The sequence below is a fragment of the Cydia splendana genome, chromosome 11 (genome assembly GCF_910591565.1).
Source record: "Cydia splendana chromosome 11, ilCydSple1.2, whole genome shotgun sequence".
Taxonomy (NCBI): domain Eukaryota; kingdom Metazoa; phylum Arthropoda; class Insecta; order Lepidoptera; family Tortricidae; genus Cydia; species Cydia splendana.
In genome coordinates this window covers 3804077-3825071 of record NC_085970.1, presented here as the reverse complement: position 1 = coordinate 3825071, position 20995 = coordinate 3804077, and the positions used below count along the sequence as shown (strand labels likewise).

The following is a 20995-nucleotide window of genomic DNA, read 5'->3' as shown; positions in this document are numbered from 1 at the left end:
AAATTCAATGGAGACATTATGCTGTGTCCAGCCTCTCTTGCAACCTGCCTACTTACTTTGTTTACCATGCCTGAGCCACAAACCATCTTGTTTGTCCCATTATTCTCATTAACGTCAGTCTCAGTAACCCAGTCAAAACAAGGTCGACGTTCTGTCGTTGAATGAAATTGGAATTCATTTGAGTTTCTGCCCTTGTTCTGTTGGCATTTATTTGTTAGCTTGTTGACAGGTGAGGGATAAATGTACATCCTCGAGAGCTCTAGAAGTGGAAACTATATACAATGACTACACTGAGGAATACACAACTACATAAATAAGTAATGATGTGTAAAATGTAGAGTCGGACGAAGCTAACTCTGCACAGACTACAATGACAAAGCATGTAATGTAAGTGGCAACATAAACGTCAAATTTCTATAAAAAATACCTATGACGTTTATTGTAGCAATTCCACACTTAGTCAAGTCCTTCAAGTCAAAGTCAGTGCAGAGTTAGATTAGGCACACTCTAGCAATTTTCTTGTTACCCGATTCGAAGGACCAATTGTGTAGGAGTAGTAGGAGTACTCAATGGTTTGAGTAGACTAGATGGTAGAAGCGAATTTCTGCGTTTACTTTATACTATTCCTATATATATATATATATATATATATATATATATATATATATATATATATATATATATATATATATATATATATATATATATATACGTACCTACCTAAAGGGCTCTACAATAGTAATAGCTTCGAAGAAAACGGCCCATAAGTAATCGATTTTCAATCTTATAACAACCATGGTTCCCTTTAGAATATCCTGCCATTGAAACCTACAAAAAAAACCGGGCTAGTGCGAGTCGGACTCGCGCACGAAGGGTTCCGTACGATAATGCAAAAAACGGCAAAAAAGAAAACGGTCACCCATCCAAGTACTGACCCCGCCCGACGTTGCTTAACTTCGGTCAAAAATCCCGTTTGTTGTATGGGAGCCCCACTTAAGTCTTTATTTTATTCTGTTTTTAGTATTTGTTGTTATAGCGGCAACAGAAATACATCATCTGTGAAAATTTCAACTGTCTAGCTATCACGGTTCGTGAGATACAGCCTGGTGACAGACGGACGGACGGACGGACAGCGGAGTCTTAGTAATAGGGTCCCGTTTTACCCTTTGGGTACGGAACCCTAAAAACTACCTATTGTTACGAATTACAACCAATGCCGTCTCGCAAGCGCAATTTCTATCGCAATTGTAAGATGATGAACATTTTTCAATAAGTCTTAAATCGCCTCCTACTAACATGTACATAAGATGTTTTTAAAGAATCTTGTCGTTTTTGCAGCTGTACATTTTTTTGGTCTCACCCTAAATCTGGAGCAAACTAACTTGATAACAACAAAGGCGTTTGAACTTTGCGTCTTTATTCAATTCAAAATCAGCGTATTGTGTCTCCGTCCCATCTTTCATCCCTTATTCTTTGAACTGGAACACAGCTTATATCTGAAGATTTATTTGAATTTTATTTTTGTTTTCTTAACATACTTATACCCTGCTTGTTGTAAAGAAGTTACCGCGTAGCCTATGGACGTATGCAGGTTTAACCTCTAGCCGCCCAGACGTCAAAACTTGCCAAGAAAAATGCAATTTTGATTTGTCAAAACAAAGATTGAAATTAGAATGGAACAGGCGGCCTAGGGGCTGTCCATAAATTACGTCATCGTTTTTTGACTATTTTGACCCCCCCCCCCCCCCCCCTAAAATCATCCAAAAATCATGCTTCGAATGACCCCGTTTCCTCCTACGTCATGCTACCATCATCCGATGTCCAGACCCCCCCCCCCCTAATTTGAAATGACGTAATTTATGATTAGCCCCCTAGCCAAGGTGACGATCGCTTGCGCTTCGCCATCGAATCGCTTTGTGTCTCTCCCAAGTAACAATTTGTGGTACTATAGTGGTCAATAGAACGTTTCCTAAATACCACCTAAGGTCCTATAAAAGACCTAAGAAGGTTGTATAAAGCCGAAATGGCGTATCTTTAGTGCCATTCAGTGATATAGTAGACCTGTAGCAGTGTCAGCCGTGACGTTTTAGGTCTATAAAAGTGATGTAATGCATGACTCTTGTGCTAATTTGTTGTCAGAAACGCCATTATAGTGTTAATTTATACTATAGTAGCATTTGAGATTCCATTATAGTGCTTGTTTTATACTATAGTAGTATTTGAAATTCTATTATAGTGCTTTTTTATACTATTGTAGAATTCATAGTTCCTTTACTACTTGTTGTGTGTTTACTTCACAAAAACGGTACTAAGTAAAATGGTGATAAATAAAGACGTTATATTAATATGCGCCATTTAGGTGTCGAATAATTCGGTCTTTAGTGCAAAAAGTATATGGGACGGAAGTTTTACCGTTAGAATAGTATTAGGTTAATGAGGAATTTTAAATGCCCCCTCGATTTATTTATGTTTTTAATAAAATAATTTAATAAAATATTATGATATTCACCATAGTTACTACTATACAGCCAAGAAGTAAATCCGACGCTTTTATAGGCTAACTATAGAACTTAGGAGGAAATATTCACCGCCATCATGATTAAAATTAGGGTTCCAAAAGAATTTTGCTGTGACCCAGTTGCACCTACAAACTCTTTAGAAAGATATAGGATTTTTTTTTAATTTAGATGTAGTCATTACTGTTGTTTCCTTTTTCAATGAGATTGGTAAAAAAAATGTGCTAATAATGGATGTCGATAAATATCTAAACCGTCACGATTTTATGCTTGTATTAAATCATTGATGATAAATCTCACCTACAATCACTAATATCACTGGGGTCTTTTTTATCAATTCATTAAAATATAAAAATATTTTGTACGGAACCACATTATGTGGCTTAGGCCTGAACTTATATAAGCAAGATATAAGTAGCCATTACAGATCAAATTGATCATTTACAAGTAGTCGTTTTCTACCTTTATGTATCTAACTCGGTTTATAAAAGACATAAAAACTCAGCTATAACGCTGTTGTCTTTTAAAAGAAAAAACAAAACCACTATACAACAGTTTTGTGATATAAAAGAGTCATTGTGACGTTTACAGCGATGAGATATAATAGGGATTTTAAAACTACTAAAGTGCTTTTTAACGCTATAAATATGTCCCAAAAACGCTACTATAGAGCAAAACAGTTCTATAATAGTATTCATATGACTACTAAAGTATTATGTACTATAGCAGTGATCTCTAAAGCCACTATATCCTATAATCGTTGTATAGTTGGGTTTTTGTCACTGTTTAAACACAAAACTATAGCGGCTTGCAGGGAACCTTAATAGCGCAAACTACTAAAGTATTATGTACTATAGCAGTGATCTCTAAAGCCACTATATCCTAAAATCGTTGTATAGTTGGGTTTTTCTCACTGTTAAAACACAAAACTATAGCGGCTTGCAGGGAACCTTAATAGCGCAAACTACTAAAGTATTATGTACTATAGCAGTCATCTCTAAAGCCACTATATCCTAAAATCGTTGTATAGTTGGGTTTTTGTCACTATTAAAACACAAAACTATAGCGGCTTGGCAGGGAACCTTAATAGCGCAAATTAGTTGCATAAAAGTGATTCCAAATACTATTATACAGTAATATTGCTCTATAGTGATTATATTTGAACCTGTTATAGTACACGCCTGTAACGGCTCTATAAAATGATGATGTAAACCTTTACATCAATTGCTTATAGAATATATTAGCTGTATAAGCCTATAGAGCAAAAAGGTGTTGCCAAGCGCTTTTATACGACAGGTGGTCATCTCTGAAACCTTAATACGACGTCTATACAAGCTTTTAGCGATAAAAACTAAAATTATAGGACTAAAATGTTACTTGGGCTCTATCACTCATTTGTGTGACAGTGACAGTTGCGTTTCGTTCGCTACGTAGCGTTAGCGATTGGCATGTTGTCTACGGGGCCAGGAGACCTTTTTATAGGACTCTGGGCGGCTAGAGGTTAAAAATATCACATGGGTGTACGGTCAGCCAAGAAAGTGGTTTACCACTTTTCGACTCTATCAATCAGATGATAGGGTCGAAAAGTGGTAAACCACTTTCTTGGCTGACTATACCCGACAGTTTTAAAATCTACCACTTGTTAAGATATTTGGATCATGAAAGGAACACGCAGTAGTACCTACGTGGAAAAATCTCCTGAAATATAACATTCCAAGTTTCTAATTCAAAGCCACGGAGAGCCTTGAATTACTTAAATCGAGTTTCAAGATCAAAGAATATAATACTCACTAGGAGAAGAACGGTAACTCCATACAAAAAAATGTCCCCAACCGTTTATACGTTTATACTAGTGGCGCCGTCTTTGTGTACCAATGGAACTAAAGTTGACAACCGGTTTAGCCTGGCGGGTATTGGTAGGTAGTAATTCTGTTGATAAACATATTTGTTATCTTCATATCACGAAATATATGCAAGATGCAAATATTACCCCTTGTTTGTGGTATTATCAATTGATTTAAATAAAAGGCATGTTTATGTTTATAACATTATATATATTATTTATTAAAAAATGTTTTACATATAAAAATATACACTGAAAACTGGCAACTGGCAACTTAATAAAAAAATAGACATTAATAAAGCGCATTCACAAAGTTTTCAGTACCTTTTATACAAATAACATTAGGCATGCCTACCTATTACACTTTACACACAGATACACTACACTTTACATACGGCATTTTACACAGATTTCCAACTTGTATTCATACATTTCTTCACGGTTAATTAATACGCTTTCCAGATGCGTTATGACTCGGTTCCTTCTGAACCCACTAAAGTTGTAAATTTCACTCTGGCTGCTTCAACAGCCGTTGCTCCGCATTTAGCACATTTTCTATGTGCATTGCTGTAATCCATGTAGGTACAGACTTACAGTCTTAAGTGGTACGTAGCGGTACACGTTGTATGTATTATTTAAAGAGTTAATAAATAAAATTTTCGTTATGAACTTTAACCACAGCAGTTGGACAGAGTCATTGACAAATATATTTTTTATTATGGTGGGTAGACGTACCTACCCTCCATATATTTTATGAACATTGATAAAGACAGTTGGAAGCAAATATTCATTATAAAACTTAATCGCATGTAATTAAGTTTTAAGCGTTTTAAGTCCCGTTTTATGATTAATATTGTATAAAATTCGTGATAATTTAAATCAGAGTTGGGAGCAATGTTGCTGTAGAAAAATGTTTTTATTTTTATTACTTGCAACTTTTTCCCGGAGGCCAACGCACACATAGAAGATTAAGGCGCACACATGCGCAATTATTTGGGGACATAACTTTCTTAGGAAGTGAACAGGCCTTGTTCAAGATGAATGGTCTGTCAAAAGGAATATTTTCTATGCAGGAGATTTTATGTCATAGAGTCTGTGCGGAAAGAGAACAGTCGTGGAATGTATTGGATGGCGTGACAGATTAGACACTCGCGTGGCTCACTCCGCGATTTCATCGCTTTGCTACAGTAAGTACATCCGTTCCACACCAATTTTGGTGGCTAGCCATAATCCGCGCGTGGCGCTGTCGCCACCTAGCGGCCATATTTGTCCTGATCGCAACAGACGCGTATTGTTAGAGAGTGAATCTTCTGTACCTAGTACTATCTATTATTTATTCTGTGGCACAGGCTCTAGGTACTTGTATATCTCGTCTCGCCATTTTAGTCAAATGAAAGCAACCCTAATGAATCAAAGCTATAGGTACTAGGTAAGTTTAATATTGTTCATCGCGTCCATTGTTTACTGAAAATTTAGTTAATACACGACCTTTACAAAAGGGAAGCCTCAAAGAAAATGCTTACACAAACGAATATTTAAGTAGGTACCTTTTCAAATTAAAATGTAAATATTTTCTAAATGTAAATTCAACAATACGTAATAGTAGAGAGAGAGATATAACAATGCAGGCTAATAATAAAAATACGAAAGTAACTATGTATAATACTTCCAACAGACAGCTGTTATCCTTTCACCAGTAAACTATTACTTACTTACTAGTAGACCTTAGATTAACTAACCTCATTTTAAAGGACACAAAATACTTACCCTACCTAGCCTCTATATCTTAGAAATATGCAAATTTGTCCGTAAACATTCAGAATTATATACCAAACGTGAAGATGTACAGCTAACTTATACACTAAGAAACAAATCAAAGTTAATGCCACCACCCTCCCGATTAAAACTCCATTCGTCTGGCCCTCTATCAATGTCCATAAAGATATATAATAAATTACCACAAAATATAAAGGAAGAAAAGAAAGAACATTTATTTGTAAGAAAATTAAAAGAAACCCTTATAAACAAAAGCTACTACACTGTCGACGAATATTTAAATAATAAGTTTTAAGATGTACCTATTCTAATAAGATTACAATTTTACATTTCTATTTGTATTAGGTATAAGTTAGATTAAGTAATAATGCTATGCCCTTGCAGGGCTCATGTTTGAAACAACTCATTTGTTATTTAATACCCATATGTACAACATGAACGCAAATAAAGAACTTAAAGAACTTGAACTACTTTTTTTCTGTTGAATCTCAATTTCATTAGCAGACGATACTCGGAGTGGAGTCTATCACGACTTCAAGTTTCATAACATTCGAGATATTGTGTTACTGCTGCTCTAGATCTGTAGTACTTTTATATTTATAGTTATACCCTCCTGTATAATTATCGTGTATAGTTGGTCAAGCAGATCTTGTCAGTATAGTAGAAAGAGGCAGCAAATTTGAAAAATGTAGGTGCGAAGGGATATCGTCTCATAGAAAATTATAATTTCGCACCTTTTTCTACTGACAAGATTTGCTTGACCATCTATACCTATTAGCATGTCTGTTAGTGTAAATTTAGTAATACATAATTTAAATATTTGGAAATGCACCCCACGACCTCCCTTGGATGTGAATGGAAGCGACTCGGACCAAATGGCGCGCAAGTGGAGCTACGGCATCTACTCGTATAATTCGAAAATTAATTAGCAGACCTGCAACTAAGCTAGCTAAGTTAGTGCTAAAATTATATTAGTGGCTGAACAATAAAATGTAAATTCGAATTAGTCTTCCGCGTTAGAGACTGGAGTATATTTTTAAACGGCCTTGCCCGTGCGTTTCCCCGTTCAGTGATCGACCAGTGGAACTGTTGACGTTGTCTAAGTTAATAGTGTTACTGGGATAAATTTAGCAACTTTGCTGCTTAGAAACTTTTTTCCATTACCTCCCAAGTAGCACAGATAGCTCTATAACTAAACACTTTTAGTTCTATCTAACGCTCTGTGCGTATTAAGACACTTATAAGAGCACACTCGTGGTCCTACAGCTGTATAATAGATCTCAGTGATATTTATATAGCTTAGGGCTGATTAAAAGCTGCATTACGGCTCTGAAAACTACGATTAATACGCAAAGAGTGATATAAAGGTATATTTGCTACGACCCTATACAGCTTTAAGGGTTATCAAATGCTTTAACCGTTATAGGGTCTGTTTAGTGGATAAAATTACGCCATGTGCTGTATAAGGAGGTAATTGTGGACTTTTATTACGTTGACTTATTAAGGGAGCACAAGTGAACTAATATGAAGCCAATAAACGTATAATGGAACACATGTGGCGCATAATACAGCTTATCGCTGAACGTGTTTACCGCTAAGCAGCTTTTATTACGCTGACTTTTTAAGGAAGCACGAATGAACTATTATGAAGCCAATAGACGTATAATGGAACACACGTGGCGCATAATACAGCTTATCGCTGAACATGTTTACCGCTAAGCAGCTTTTATTACGCTGACTTTTAAGGGAGCACGAGTGAACTAATATGAAGCCAATAGACGTATAAATGGAACACATGGGGCGCATAATACAGCTTATAGCTGAACATGTTTACCGCTAAGCAGTTTTTATTATTCTGACCTTTTGAGGAAGCACGAATTAATTATTATGAAGCCAATAGACGTATAATGGAACACATGGGGCGCATAATACAGCTTATCGCTGAACATGTTTACCGCTAAAGCAGCTTTTATTTCGCTGACTTATTATAAGGGAGAACGAGTGAACTATTATGAAACCAATAGACGTATAATCGAACACATGTGGCGCATAATACGGCTGAGCGCTGAACATGTTTACCGCTAAGCAGCCTATTATACTACCATTGGGACTGTCTGCATAGCGGCTGTTAAAACGTTCACAAGTTGCCTTATAACTGTTTAGAGGTTCAGTAGTGTATCGAAATAACGACTTGGACTTTATAGTGGTTCACTTAAGTATCTTTATCAGATATATAACAGTCGTATGCTGCATATAAGAATTTTAACGGTTCACGTTGCTTTTTAACATTGACCGCCATTTTATTGTATATAACCTACAAAATTGAAATTGCTTTTCCAACTTTTAAGGGTAACAATAAGGTTTTGAGCCTGAGTTCTTAACCTAAATCATTAGTTTAGTACTTCCTATAACGTATTATTAACTTTTTATCTCATAATTCTGTCCAAACCACTGAAATAGTTTTTACACATAGCTTATTTATATCATTAATTTAAATAAATACTGATTATTTTCGTGGCGCACTGAAATTTTCTTAGATAATGTATATATATAATGTCAATAAACTTGCATTCCCAAACATCTTTCTCGCATTAATATATAAAAGATCATGTACAATCATTTAACTAAACACTTTAACAAAATGACTTATGGTGTCGTTGCGCTTAACGTTTTTGCTTCAATATAAATATGTTCACCTCTGCGTTCGTCGTCACTATACTAAATATAATAGCTGATTTTTAAGGCAGAGGTGTAAAAGTATGTTATAAATTATCTTTTATTCAGCCCAACGTCAATCTTTCCCGGTATTAGGGCGCACATGTGACATATTAGCTGAATAAAGGGTAACTGGTGGTCTCTTACCCAGTCAATATACACCTCTTATAACTCCTGTTACCCCTTATAATTCCGTTAAATTGCTGCTACAACGCTCTTAAGTAGCTATGTGAACTTAAGGCTGCCTAATTTGTGCCCATTTAAGAGTTATAAAAACTGAAAAGACGCTTATACAGCTCTTATGGAGCTTTTATATTCCAGCTTCAAGCGTATTCGTACTTCATTATGCGGCTGCTATACAGCTAATCTGTGCTACTTGGGCTTTCATTTCATTTATTGAATGCCAATTATTACAAGGTGTTTACATATTATAATACTAACGTTATAAAGTACCTACATCATGAGCCATGCATAGCACTCAAATATACAGAGTGTAAACTCCATATACTCGATATCATAGTCTAATAAAACATGGTCTTCCATTCCCAGAGTGACACGGGCCTACGTCACAACAACATGGCCGCTATATATAGCGCTATCGCATATTATCATATAGCGCTGTCGCATGATGACGTAGGCCCGTGTTAGTTAGGTGACCTAGAAAAGACGGGAATGGAGTACCAGGCGGAGTATATTATTATACCATGCTCGATATAACGATTCACTGTCACTCACTGTTAGAAAATGTATAAGTATCATATATATAATCTTAATATAAGTCAGTAGTAATAATAAGCAAACTGTGAACTACGAGTATGTACCTATTTTCAGTATTTTGCTACACCCTTTCCAGGGTCCATGTATGTAACATCTGTACTGGTATGCAAATAAAGATCTCTATCTAATTATTGGCTATAGTTTGCTTTACTTTCATATTAATTTCTCTCAATATAACGAAAACTCTTTATAGCGTCAAAAAACGTCCGGTCCCTTGAGTGTCGCTATGTAGAGTTTACACTGTATTTGAGTAGTGTCCTTGGAACGCAGCCATGAAAGGGACTACCTTCGCCTGCGGGAGGGTTTAAATTTGCGACGCAGCCGGGAAGAGGGCGCCAGCTGCAACGATCGATGCGCAAGGTTAATGTCGGAGACAAGGACGTTAGGGATGGGCCACGGCTTCTATCGACATCGACATTAAGTTTCATCAATCTAGCTTGAATTTTATCAATAGGTACCTAAAATACGACGAGTTGACCACTGTCTTCCCGATGTCCTAGAAAGCTGAAATTTCATAGAGATTTGGATCTTTTTTTTTCGTTTTTGGTGGGATCGGTTATATCGACGTGAAGTGAAATACAAAACGCGGTAGAAATCTCGATGACAGCGTTAGTAAATTCTGCAGTATCACACAATTATTTCAATCCAGTATGATTTAAATCTTTTTGTACGTGGTAGGGTATTGGCATTCGAATATTATTATTCTTATAACTATACCCACATTTTGTAATTTTATATTCTTATATGCACCAGGGACAGCAGCGTCGTAAGATTTCAAGGGCTACCTAGGATTAAATGATGAGCTTGTGTTCTAAATCTATTGTATATCTTCCTCCATTTATGTATAGGTACAGTAGGTACCTACAATGTACATTACTACATACGCTTTAAAATATTTTGGTAATGTTAGTTTCAACATTTTCACGAGAGGAAGGCCGTATTCGCACACGCCCGAACAAATTTGGACAGATGATAACATTGATAACAATCAACAAGGTTAAAGTCATAACGATATTATTTAAGTTATGCGTTATTCTATTATATTACAACTATTATGGGCAATGCAGTCAATTTGTATGTTGATTACAATCATGGTTTACGTGCAAAAAATATGAAAGTCTATTGCAAAACCCCAAAACAGTGCCTAAGATAACTTTCACTAATAGGAGTAATAGGCAATCGTTAGACTAACGGACATTCGATAAGCGATAATCATCTTAGGTACCTGTCTTATTACTTTGTGGATACTGATCAGACTGATACTGAGCCACCTACGAATATATATTAACCAAGTATCATATCAATCAATCGATCTTTGTTTTCTTTGGCATATACTCTACAAACGGTAGGTAAGAGCTAAACAAATAATTATCTAAGAACATATGCAATACCTACTGTCGTTCTTGTTCGTAATTTTATGAGGCAATAACAAAATTATGAACCCAAACTGACAGAATTCAAGTTAAGTATGCAGTGTATTTTCCACACAGCTTGAATGCGGTGACACATTTCATCTCTAGGTACTCAACACAACGCGCAAACGCAAATCTCTAGATTGTAGAATACACAAGACACACAAGTGAAGCTAAATTGCGTTAATTAACTTAAATCTAGCGATAAAAATAAGCAATAACATACAATTTTTATACGTCTAGTGGAATTCTGTGACACTTTATATATTTTAAGGCATAAACATTTGCAGTAGAACAATTTAGGAAATATTTATCAAGGATTCAAGGCCAATGCCGAAACGCGTAGGTAGGTATGTTTAGAGAAATTAGTCCTTATTCGAGAAGAGTCTTCTCAGAAGACATACACCCACATACCTAGATACTCTGCAAAATTAATTGAGCTATACACATAAAAGGAGAAACATATTAGACTAATATAACGTATAGACTTATCTCTAGAAAGTGTGTAAATACATACTTAATCATGTGGGTGTAAATTAATTGATTAAAAAAAATTACATATTTGCGATGATTTCACGGCCACCCACGATTTAGGTTACGTAACTATCAATAAAGAGAAGATGCATTTAGATATTACCTAATACGTACTAATAGCCTCTAAGTATCTACTTGAACTTTGTTTTTAATATGCGTAAGTTTTAATAAAAGTGATAGTTTAGTGTTAGTTTTATACAGAACAGATAACTATTTTCTATTCTCCGATGTTGGCTGATCTCAAAGCCACACAAAGTAAAATGCATGTAATATTTGTCGTAAGTATCGAAAAACAAAATGTCGTAAATGTATCGATACAATAAGGGATCATCCCTAACAATAAGACTTACAGCAGGCCCGGAATCACGGATACTGATCTCGAAGCCATGCAAAACGCGTTGCGCAAGACGCTGTAAGTACCTATCGCTAATCGTCTCTTGAAAATTTAATCGATATTGCCACTTAGTAGGTAGGCAAGTAGTAAAATTTCTACCATTGACATACGTATTTTACATTAGATATTTGGGTGATGATAACGAACAATACTGCCCTCCTAAGCTAAAAGGACGTAAGTATTTTCAAAGAAAACTATATGCACATACCGCTTTTTAGCTGAGGAGGGCAGAATAATAAACAGTGTGGGTTAGGCTGGTATTCCACCTGTCCAATTTCTCGGTCCAATGTGCATTTTACGTATCACATTTTGCTTATTGAGAGAGTGAGACGCAATGCACATTGGACCAAGAAATTGATCAGGTGGAATACCACCCTTAGACAGAAACATACTTCCGCGTTAAAAACGTTACCATGGGATCTGGAAAATACATCGACCGGCCCCACTTGTATTGCAGAGGGTCTACCGCGAACCACGTTCGACGTCTTGCCTCCCTGTCACACTTACGTACGCAAATTTACAAGTGCGACAGAGAGGTAACACGTCGAACGTGCTAATACATTGTATCCAGCATCGTTTCCTATATGTCAGAAACATCCTGGCGAGCTCGCGTCCCTTGACGTCACGCGGCACGTGTCACGTGCTCGCCTGTTACGGACATTTCATACAGCTTTTGTATATTTGTGCAGATAATAAAATTGCAAGCAAAAGGTGCCATTCATTTATTACGTAAGACGATTTAGTGGGGGAGGGGGCTCGACCATGTCTTATTTTTTCTTACATGAGGGTGGGAGGGGGTTTTGATAGTTCTTAAGTAAGATCACAAAAATGCGCGAAGTTAAGATTATACTTAAAAAACCCATTAATCCAGAGATGTTCCAGTGACAGATCCACTTTCTGAGTGGGTTTTGCGCCCCTGGACTGCTCAAATTCGTATGTCTTTGAATGATAAAGAAAAACTCTTTTCTTAACCCACACATTTCATGCTCTCGTTTCATCTAAGTTCCCTCGTGCAAACATAAAACCTAAAAGCTCGTTATAAAACTTCCTTGGCTGCAGTACAATCCACTTAAAACTCACTCGCAAGCCCGTCCCACGCAAATAGAACTTTAAATGGCGCAAATCCAACTAAATATTGGAATTAACATACACTGGTACTTGACTACACCTACGCAATACTTGCTTATGCATGATCGTATCTGGAAAGATTTGAATCTTAAAAAAGCAACCGTAATTATTATGGAACAACGTCCAGAATTCAATTAAAATTATGAATGTCATACGGCTATGGAAGTATAGCGATAATGCAGTTTTGCAGTTACACCCACCCACAGTTTGATTTTATTATAGAGATAAGGTCCTGAAAGGGTATTGAAGGGCTAAATCTGGATTCAGCGAGTATTTTCTCTAAGAACATGTACTTTTTCCGCAAAGGTGCCAAAGACTTTTTTGTGTAGAATTTAATCGGCTTTAATGTTGCCTTACATCATATTGTCATAGAGAACTTAGATTCCGAGTAAAATGCAAATTTCTCCAGGATGGTACACATTTTCCAAGATGGTGGCGGTTCCTCAAGGTCCCCAAATGTCAAATAGTGTGGACATGAAAAAGAGACCTTTAATAAATATACATACTTACCCAATTTCAGAACTGTTCTAGAGATTTCGAAGTTAGTCCCAATCCTATATTATAACTTATCGAAGCACAAAAAGGCCGTAATAAGCATTTGTAATTTGTATTGTCGAGAACAAAAACCTACTTTTCCGAGATCTACGCAATGCAAAATTTCCAGGAACATGTTTATGTTTACCTGCCGGCTCGTAAACAAGTTTCCCAATTCAGTAACGTCACGTGCCGGCTTAATGTTTGTTTATGTTGTTTACCGCCCTTATTGCGTTTCGGTGGTTTCGGGTTGATGAGGGCGCGCTACGGTGCAAAGGTAAATGCCCGAAGGTATTAACACTATGTTATCATCAGTACGGTTACCATCAGTTTGTCACTGACATAAACGCCGTCGAGAACGTAATTTACTTTCTATACATCTCGCTCGCAATCGCATATTAGTGCAAACGGGATGTATAGAAAGTAAATTACGTTCTCGACGGCGTTTATGTCAGTGACAAACTGATGGTAACCGTACAGTTCAACTCATACTTAAGAACCCATCAACGTGCACACTAGTGCCACTGCAAAATAATCGTGATTATTTAAAATTAACGAAGGTATTTAAAAAAGGGGACCGCTACGTACTGTATTTTGTATTTAAGTACCTTTTGAATACATTTGAATACATTTTCAAATATCTTTCGTTAAATTTAAACAATCACGATTATTTAGCAGTGGCGCTAGTGTGCACATTGGTGGGCTCTTAAATGGCTTATACACATACTTACAGTCAAAGATTTTTTTTTCTCTTGTGTTACCGAAATACTGACACTTTAGTAAAAATCCATAAAAGTGATTTGGAACATCATCGTCATTTCAGACATAGGACGTCCACTGCTGGATACGGGTGTCCTCAATAGAATTCCAAACTAACCGAATAGAAGCGACCTGCGTCCAGCGAGTCTCTGCAAGGGCATCCTAAGCTGCGCTTGCCAGTACACGGTCTCCACTTGAGTATATTTTTGCGGTGCCCCAACGGCATTTGCTTCGAGCTATGTACTCTGCACATTGCCACTTCAGCTTGCTCGGAACATCATCAGCCGGCGAATTATGGATGGCTTTATCCACGCTTATCCACGTGATAAAATAACCGTCACTTTTTAACACCGCGGGATAGACGTATACCGTTTTATCACGCTGGCACGTAGATAAGAACGACCATCATATTCGTGCAGATCATCACGGCTCAAATAATCCCAAGCACCTGACCTTTCAACCCACAGGGGAAACTAGGTCTCATTGGGTTGGGATTACTCCGATTTCCTCACGATCTCCTCATGAACATTAATGTTTATCAACCGCTGCTTATAAACATCAATTGTTCGTTTCTTACATACAAAAATTCCGAAAAATTCATTAGCAAGAGACGAGCTTTTAATTCAAAAAATATAGCGCTCCTCGTTTTTTAAATTGATTCAAAACATACGCTAGCAGCCTTAATTCATTTTCATTTACCATGTTGTTGTTTACCTACTGTTCTTAATTGCGTTTCGGGCAGTGATCCCGAGGGCATACAACGAACCACTTCGACGTCGTGTTACCTCCCTGTCACACTTACGTACGAATTTACAAGTGCGACAGAGAGCCAACACGTCTCTGGTTTCAGGTTCATTGGCTCGACGATTGTCGCAAAAGTACTACAAAGGTTAAGTGTTCAGGGACGCACATGTTGTGATTAGTATACCTACTCATGGCGACGAATTTAACTGAAATAACAAATACATTAATACTAATGTAGGTATTTTTATAAAATTTGAGTAAGTATCCAAGTTAATCCCTACGACTTAACATTATCAATGCGAAAGTAACTTATCTGTCTGTCTGTTATCTGTTCATGTTTAAACCGCTGAACCGATTTGAATGAAATTTGGTTAGAGATAGTTTGCGGTCCGGGAAAGGACATGGGACAATTTCTATCAATAATCCTCATCATCATTCCACGTAGACGAAGTCGCGAGCAGAAGCTAGTATAATTTATAAAAATGCAAAAGTGACTCTAGATATCAGTGTAACTCTGCCTGTTTGTAACCTCTACCACCGCGGAACCGTTTTTGATGTCATTGGTAAAATTTTGGTATGAAGTTATAAGTTTGTCCCGGTGAAGACCAAATAGTCGTTTTTATCACGATTTCATTATTCAAGGCAGGCGAAGTCGCGGTCAGACGCTAATAATATATTTTTCACCTCAGCAGCTCGAACAAGGGTACTTTGCTTCTTAAAAACAGTGAGCAAAATGCGATTTTGCTCACTGAGTGAGACAAAATGACATTCAAGTGACCTTTATAGTTAAATGTCATTTCAACATGCGGGGTCTAATACAAGTTCGATATATTTGGGTTCTATTATCTCTGTCCCTCTAGGTATGTTCTCACTGCTTAGGGTGAAAAATTTTGTGTACTACACGAGACCAAAGTTATTTACATCTCGTGCGCTTTTGAATCCCTTACTACGCTCAAGATTCTAAATTAGATTCACTCGCTACGCTCGTGAATCTATTATAGAATCTTTCGCTTGCACGGGACTCAAAATAAGCACTCGAAGAAATATCAAACTTTGATCTCTTGTTGTACAAATAACTATAAAGCAGTTAGGTATATATCTTAATTTAGGCCATTTTAGGCGTACGTTACGTACTACGTAGCCCCTAAGGAGACTCTATAAAAGTCATAGTGTCCTATATAAAAACCGGACTCTGACCTTTAAAATAATTCAACGGACTTCAATGTTGCCAGGTCAAGCATTTTATAAGTGGTGGTTATAAATAGAGAAGTGGCAACCGTAACGGTCGTAAAACACCTGCGAGTATAAATTAATATGTACATACATACTACACCTAATAGGTAGGTAGGTATATATGGGGTCCCTTTGTTTCCCATAAAGTTTTAAGTCATAATGTATTGTTTGTCACATTATCGTTAGTCATAAAACTGAAACCGTTAACTTTTCAGGATTTTCGTAAGGTTATTTATTCTATAGATAGGTTAGGTTAGGTTTGTTTTATGGCAATCCTGAAAAGTTACGCGTTTCTGAGAAAAACCAATTATGACGTAACGAAAATTCGGACAAACAATATATTATGACTTAAAACTATTTGGGAACAATAGAGACCCGTATATATTAGTCTGTGTTCGCGTATAAGTCGTTATATATAAATTTCAACCTCATTGTCGTCCACTTAAGGTTAAATTTCTAAGGCCTTAACGCTTCCTCAAAACTCAAAGTCGCTCAACGAGCTATGGAGTGGGCTATGCTCGGAGTTTCTCTGCGTGATCGAATCAGAAATGACTTGAAATGAGGAGATCCGTAGACGAACTAAAGTCACCGACATAGCCCACCGGATTAGCAAGCTGAAGTGGCAATGGGCAGGCCACATTGCACGCAGAGAAGACGGCCGATGGGAAAAGTGCTCGAGTGGAGACCACGGACTAGCAAGCGCAGCGTAGGACGTCCACCCACAAGATGGACAGACGATCTTGTTAAGGTCGCCGGAAGACGCTGGATGCGGGTCGCTTCCAACCGGCACGTATGGAGGTCCAAGGGGGAGGCCTATGTTCAGCAGTGGACGTCTTATGGCTGAGATGATGACTTGAGCACTACAACAACTTAAGAATACTTGGAAAAGGCCATAGTCGGTTTTCCATAGTAAGTTGACCCTTAAGTCAATTTGATTCGGGTTTTTTTTTGTGAGTACCTCTTATGGTGAAGGATATTTTTGCTGAATATCAACATCCTACTGGTGACTGTTTTTGACTTATGATTTTATGAATTTTTTTCTTTAATGTATTGTTTTTCGGGATGTATTCAAGCGATTTGCTTCAATTTTTTAAATAGTGTTCTTTATTTAGGTATGCATCGATCCTCAAAATACGAATACCAGTTGTCATATAAAAAAAAAGTAAAACAAAAATAAAACATTTTTTTTATGTCGTGGTGAAGTAGTGATAGTGACACGTCTAATTGTTTTTTCTAGCGGTAGGCCTGACATTGGCCTACTACTTGCCTAAATATCAAAATTTTCGAAACGGTACTTCCTGTCAAAAATTAGCAATGTGTGTGGTCAAGTTCTGTTCTCAATCGGTGTTTTTCAATGTAGTATACAAACCCTTCGATTCTGTTTGCGATTTTTTATTAGGTTGTCGTATTTAAGAGTAAAACGCCAATGACAACTTAATGTTTGTATACTACATTGAAAAACACCGATGGAGTACAGAACTTGACCACACACATTGCTAATTTTTGACAGGAAGTACCCTTTGGAAAATTTTGATATTTAGGCAAGTAGTAGGCCAATGTCTGGCCTAGAACTAGAAAAAAAATTAGAGGTGTCACTACTTCACCACAACATAAAAAAAAATGATTTGTTTTTGTTTTTTTTTTTTTTATATGACAACTGGTATTCGTTTTTTGAGTATCGATGCATACCTAAATAAAGAACACTATTTAAAAAACTGAAGAAAATCGCTTGATTACATCCCGAAAAACAATACATTAAAGAAAAAAAAAATCATAAGTCAAAAACTGTCACAGTAGGATGTTGATACTCAGCAAAAATATCCTTCACCATAAGAGATACTCACAAAAAAAAACCCGAACAAATTGACTTAAGGGGCCCAACTTACTATGGGAAACAGACTATGGCCTTTGTTAAGCACTACAACAATTTAAGAATAAATGTTTCAAATTTCAGGTTTCGATTCAGGGTTGAACAGCGGCAGTTACTTGGTTCGCAGGTGCTTAAGTTGTGTGGTTGCGTCACTTTCGTTTGTATTATAAAGGAAAGAAAATGTAACACGGATATTTTGACAAATCCCGAAAACAATCTACTAAGAGAATACTAAACTTACGAAGAGAATTGACAGGACCGGTCTATTAACGGTTTATTAAGCCTTAAGGATGACTCACGCTAGACCGGGCCGAGGCGTCCGACATGTCATTTTCTATGACGGCTGATCGGTGATCACGTGATGATTTCCATAGAAAACGGAGTGTCGGATACTCTGATCCGGCCCCGGTCCGGTCTAGCATGAGTGATCCTTTAAGCTGTACGTTATCTGTCAGAATCCAATATACTGCGTATTAATGAAAGATGTAGTTACAACCGTACTTTAGTCGCTCAACTTCGAACCTTGTGATTTGGCAGTACGGCTACGGAGTGGATACTTGCGTGGCGCAAGCGTCAATTTCGGATTATCCTTTTGGAAAACATATCTCTACTTACTCGCTAGATCCGAGGATAAAGGCGCTTAGCTTCGCGCCTCTATCAGTGCCGCACGATAGAACCTTTATAGCATAATTTCGCACTAACAATCAAGTCTTCGGTAGTATAGTGGTAAGTATCCCCGCCTGTCACGCGGGAGACCGGGGTTCGATTCCCCGCCGGAGAGACTCTTTTAGCTTTTTTATTTTTCGTTTTTGTTATAAACTCACTTGTTTCTTTTAACGCATTCACTGCCAGGGGGCGTGGGCTAGGAACAAACTTATATGACGGTGAACGCACATGTGCGTTGGGGGCAGTGAATGTGTTAACAAATACATATTTACAGCCATTAATTGATTGATTCGAGCTTACTCCTATTCTATTTTTAGTGTTCCGTACAAAACTTTGTTCACGGAACACTTATGGGATAACTTCGGTATGCTCTGACTCATAAAACCAACTTTTAGGGTACAGTCGACGTCAAAGATATGTTTACACTTTTTTCCTTATTAGAAAGGAGTAAGGTGCGAAAGTGTAAACATATTTTTGACGTCGACTGTACCTATTTCATAAGCCCGGAAGTGTCAGAGCGGTTTCGCACTACGTCCGATCCGAACCCGTGAAAATATGGTCCGTAGTAGCCGTAGAACTATTTCTATGGTAAGTTACGCACCGCACACGGGTTCGGTTCGGATTCGGATCGGACGTAGTGCGAAACCGCTCTCAACCTTGCTTTTTCAGCTGACACAATCTCCAAATTCGACGACCGGTCTGGCCTAGTGGGTAGTGACCCTGCCTGCGAAGCCGAGACGATGGTCCTGGGTTCGAATCCCGGTAAGGGCATTTATTTGTGTGATAACACAGATATTTGTTCCTGAGTCATGGTTGTAATCTATGTATATAAGTATGTATTTATCTATACAAGTATGTATATCGTCGCCTAGCACCCATAGTTCAAGCTTTGCTTAGTTTGGGGCTAAGTTGATATGTGTAAGATGTCCCTAAAAAAAAATAAGACACAATTTTAAGAAGAAATCTTTATTTCATTTCAAGATTACCTAATCAACTCTTCGATATGGTTTTCTTAACGAAACTAGAAGCGAATGATACTAGAGAACCAAAACTGTTGGAGCATATAGGAACATGCTATACTAACCGCAATACCATTTGGTGACTGAAGTCATATTGCTGTCTCTTTCATGCTTGTTCAGATCCAGTGCTATAGAAAGGGATGGTATTATAACATCAGTCACCACTAGGTACTGCGGCTACTATAGAACAGGCGCCCGTATCTTTATATCTGGCAGACATGGGATACAGAATATGTCACATGAGCAGAGCAATTAGACACCTTAATGGTATAGGAATAAGGTCAGTTTTCTAATTCCGTGATGAAATTCGTACGAAAATATGAAAGTAACTTATTATATGCTTATTTTTGCAAACTGATTGACCGAGCGTTAGCGAAGATCTCCGTTTCAGTTTGGGCAACAATGCCTTCGTATGTCCGGATGTTCTCTTCTACAAGTCGTCGATTCTAGTGAAATTTAGTAAGCAGGTTCATTTTTTTTTTCATTTTGTTTTTTGGATTTTTTGTAAAAATGGCGGAACCATACAATACATTCGGTTTTAAGTTATGCTTGTGAGGTATACGGCTCACAGAGCCACTAGTTTTAATATGATTATATGACATATACTGTACCTAAGGGTGGTATTTCACATGTCTAATTCGTTGTCCAATGTCATTGTGTCTCACTCTCTCATTAAGCAAAATGTGCGACGCAACGCACATTGGACAAAGAAATTGGATAGGTCGAATACCACCCTATCATGCCCTAGCAATGGGATCCGTTTATCCATGAATGTGTATAACACAAAAGTGCCATGTTTAGAGTACAGTCAGCAGCTGAAGTTACTAAGCGGGCGAGGTGTTCAAAATTACCTTGACACGCTCTTATTCTCTTAACAATAAAGTGGCGTCAAGATCATTTTGAACACCTGGCCCGCTTAGCAACTTCTGCTGCTAACTGTACATATTTTTCCTAGATAGTCCCATGTTGACATTTAAAATAATAGCTAATGTACATATGCTATTAAAAAGTACCGGTTTCGTTGTGGTTATTTATAAGTTACACAAAAATATACAAACAGTTACGAGTGGAACCA

At 37.3% G+C, this 20995-nt stretch overlaps 1 non-coding gene across 1 annotated transcript; it reads left to right on the top strand.

Annotated features, from left to right (window-relative positions):
- The first annotated feature begins 18944 nt into the window (after positions 1-18944).
- Positions 18945-19016, top strand: Trnad-guc (transfer RNA aspartic acid (anticodon GUC)). Its single transcript has one exon. It is a non-coding gene; the product is annotated as a tRNA-Asp (tRNA).
- The last annotated feature ends 1979 nt before the right edge of the window (positions 19017-20995 follow it).